Genomic DNA, 4,491 nt, shown 5'->3' with positions numbered 1-4,491 from the left:
CTGGACCCATGTTTACAACAACCCTGTGCACAAACACAGTGACTGCAGCCAACTTCCCGTTTTTTCCACCCCCGCATAAAAAGCGCAGTAAATACATTTGCATTTTTGACGCACCCATTCACTGCAATAGGCGAATTACGTGTCCAAATCACTACAAAATAGAGCATGCTGTGTTTGTGCTAGCAAATTACGAGTACGAAAAATGCATGTGTGAGTGGGCCAATTATCTATGGAGGTGTAATGCTGCGTATTACACATAAATAATATGCAGCGCACGTACGCCCGTGTGAATGAGCCTTTACAGTATGTGTACCAGAGCTGTGCAACTATGCGGTCGTCACATCACAAGGACACCTTAAATAAACAAGGCTTCTCATTCAATGACTGCAAGCAGAGAATTCAGCCAGGGACGGATACAGCAAGTATAGTGAAGAACTGTATAACTTTCCATTATATAAAAATATTTATTTGCTGATACCATAATAGCCTTATAAGATGTTCGGAATGTGGAGAATGAAGACAAGAATAAGGCCTTGGGCAACAGAATAAGAAAAGCAGCCTTGTTTACTGTTTGTGTAGCCACTGACAGGGAAAAGTATCTTTCTTACTTTGTATATAAACTCTTTCATGCAAAATAAGTTCAGATTTAATTATTAAACTGCACCAGAGAGAGAATGAACTGATTGCCCGCTGTGACCGTCACTTACAGTGTGATGTCTGGGCTGATTAGCTGGTAATGTCACTCATCAGTGTCTGCGCACACGCACCACTTAATAGCAGCAAGCAGAAATGCTGGGAACAGGGAAAAGGGGGCTATTTTTTAGTCCCATTATAATGTAATTCACCCTTTGGGGGACAGTAATGACAATGGCTTTAAGGTCCCTTTTATGTCACTCCACTATAGCCTGGTTATACAGTGTTGATTTTGCATGTCCTATTCTATACCACCATGGTCTCCATACAGGGGTGTACACCTGGGGGGCATGGGTTTACCTCTTCATGCTTTCTTAAAGGGAGTTTGTTAGCTCCTATGAGCCCCATAAACTAAACTTATAGGCTCTTAGAATAAAAGGAATGAGCATTTCAGTTTCTATGTACGTGCCTAAGTAGTCTGCTGACAATGGACAGTGGAGTGGAATACTGAGGAGGGTAAGTATAAGGTATTAGTGTAATACGTCTCCACCGAAAGTGTGGGCGTGACAGGGCTGCGCTAGAGGTAACACCCAGGTCACGCTCACAGCTCCTGATTGGCTGCTGGACGTATACACCTTCACCAGGCTGGCGAGAGAGAGATAGCTCGGTGGAGGCGATGGTAAAGCAGGACGCCTATACCTGGCATCCTGTTGTCATGGCGACCCGTCAGTCCTCCGTGATTTTTCACGTGGTGGTCTGATCGCGGAATATAAGGGGTTAACAGCGGGTTTCACTGCTCTGATGCACCCCTAAGCTGATGCAGCAGAAGGCCAGCTATCACTTACAGCCGGCTTTCCTGCTGCTGGAGCTCGTCAATGTTGCGGCTGATGGCAAAGCAGGACACCTGAATCTGGCATCTCATTGCCATGACAACCCGTCGGGCCACTGCAATTTTTTATCGTGGGGGTCCGGTGATGAAAAACAGAGGGAGCTCCCTCTCTCTGTGAAAACTCTTTACACGCCGTAATCAACATAGATCGCGGCATATAAGCAGTTACCAGCGTCCCTATGATGCATCGAGCTCTGGGCAGCAGCTCGGAAAAGCTGGGTACCCCGCAGACAATTGGGAGCTGTGGGCATGACCTGGCAGTTACCTCCAACTCAGCCCAGGCACGCCCACACTTCCGGTGTCAACATATTACACTAATACCTAAGTATAATACCGAGATCCCAAGATTCAGTGTTTCAGTATATATCATAGAATGGTAGAGTTGGAAGAGACCTCTAGGGTCATTGGGTCCAACCCCCTGCTCAGTGCAGCATCACTAAATCATATCAGACAGATGTCTGTCCAGCCTCTGTTTGAGGACTTCCATTGAAGGAGAACTCACCACCTCCCGTGGCAACCTGTTCCACTCATTGATCACCCTTACTGTCTAATATCTAATCCGTGTCTCCTCCCTTTCAGTTAATCCCATTGCTTCTAGCCTTTATAACGTTTATTAAGTTTAGTGAATGCGGTTCATATGAGCCAACACATTCTGTTACTACTGTCTTTATCACAGCATAAGGCCGGGCTCACATGATTGTGTGAGCCAGCATGCCATGTGCACACTTCTCTCACCCGTGTAAATACGGCCCTAGGCCAGATTCACATGAACATATTTGCATGCGAAAAATTTGCGCGCAAAAGATAGAAAATAGAACCCATTGATTCCCATCGGTTCATTCACATGCACGTCTGTGACATGTGCAATTCCATTGTGAAAAATTACGCAACATGCTCTGTTTTTGCAGGGAAAGAACACATCTTGAACTCATTCAACTAATTGATCATTCCAATGGCGGAGAGCATCAGTGCGTGTTTTTGGAAATATGCAACGCCTGATGCACTAAAATGTGGCATAAATGCGCTCGCAAATAGGCATACGCTCGTGTGAGCTCGTCCTTAGGCCACACTCAGGCATGGCGTCGAAAAACGCCGCAATTTTTATCATACCGTTTTATTGCGATTTTTATGAGCATTTTTGATTGCAGGTTACTGCGTTCGACAGCGCTTTTTAACGCGCACCATCATTGTGACGGGTGATGAGGTGCGTTAAAAAGTGTGAAAACGCGCCAAAATACAGCAGATAACTCTCGAAAAATCGCAGCGTTTTTGCGCGTTTTCCGCTGCGTTTTTTGCAGCCCTCCATTGACAATCATGGGTGCATTAAGAGAAAAATAAGGAGACATATGCAACTGACAGTTCCTATGTGAAAAAACCCCACGAAACGGAAAAAAAAAATCCAGATGGACAAGAACACATTCTATACTAATTGCTCTTGAGAAAAAACGCAAAACATCACAGGAAAAAAGAATCGCAAGGGGGTAGGCGCCCTAACGCCGCGGATTTCCGCCGCGGGAGAACCCTAAAGTCACTGTGATTTTCGACAATGAACCTATCATTTCCGCTCTTGTACATCGCACTGCGCTTTACAAAGTTATCTTATGTTTTGTGCGTGTAATACGTGGTAACTAACTTTACATTACTGTCAACAGTGCCTCTCACACGGCGCAGGAAATGGATGCGCAAAAAACACAACATGTTCTACCTTGGTGCATATTATGGGCACATACACGCCAAGACATTGTACGTATCTGTCAACATGCAGGAGATACACTTGCGGAAAACTCTCGCGTCAGAGTGCCCTTAGGCCCAAGGTCCACGGGCAAACTAGAACTGCGGAATCTGCATGGGGCACCCACGCGGACGATCCGCAATTCAAGCCGCCCATTGGAAGACATGGGTGTCCGCCACTTAATTAAAGCATGTGGATTTGTTTTGCGTACCTTTGGGTCTGAAAAAACAAACCGCAGCATGCTCCATTTTTCTGCGGTTCCCACACAGACTGCTTCCACTGAAGTCAATGGAAGCCGTCCGATCCGCGGCCCATCCGTAATTTAATTGCGGACAGGCCACAGATTCTGCGGGAAAGAAGATTTTAAAGAAAAAATCTCTACTGTGCATTTGTGGGGCGGCTTGCCGGCCGGCGCTTCCTCACACATCCGCAGCGACGACCTGGACAGGTAAGCACAGTCCTTGGCCGCAGGCAGGGTTGTGGGCTCCTGAGGACATGAGGCCTCTGGGTAGTTTCACACGGGCAAGGGCGATAATGGGCTGTGAATCACGGCCCAATATCGCACTTTCCACTATGGGAAAGCCCCATGGATGCGAGGCGTTTTTCATGTGAAATCTCGCACGATTTTCTCGGCTGTGTGAAAGCGGCCTTATCCTGATGTGCTGTGGTTTATTAAAAGAACTGTGCCCTCACGAGTGTACCCACATCACCACAGCATCTACAGGGTGGGCCAGGGGGGATTAGTCGGGCACGGCACTCTTATGAAAGCTGTATTAACCAAAATCTCTGTTGTGCAAAGTGACCAATCAGAGTGCAGCTTTCCTTTCTTATACTGCTGAGGTAAAATGAAAGCTGCGCTGTGATTGGTTGCCATTTCTTATACTGCTGAGGTAAAATAAAAGCTGCGCTGTGATAGATTGCTATGGGCAACAACAATTTTGGTTTAGACAGCTTCCCTATTGGAGCATGGATATATCTAGAATTGTAGTCTCTAGTTTCCATAGACTACCTGAGGAGTGCCAGTGCCCACTACACCACCCATCCTCCTCCACAACATGGACGTTTTCCATTACTATCTCTGATAGCCAGGAGCCACAGAACCATATCAGTGCACATCAGGCCACCATGCCCCTTGTTCCCAGCATGCACTCGTCCCACTGTAGTGTCAGTGCGGAGTCGGAGGACATGGCAGACCACCCAGACGAGGGATGCGGATGAGCCTGGTGGGCGGCGGCAC

This window comes from Eleutherodactylus coqui, chromosome 1 (genome assembly GCF_035609145.1).
Source record: "Eleutherodactylus coqui strain aEleCoq1 chromosome 1, aEleCoq1.hap1, whole genome shotgun sequence".
Classification (NCBI taxonomy): Eukaryota; Metazoa; Chordata; class Amphibia; order Anura; family Eleutherodactylidae; genus Eleutherodactylus; species Eleutherodactylus coqui.
The sequence above is the reverse complement of the archived record's forward strand: the minus strand, read 5'-3'. Positions refer to the sequence as shown.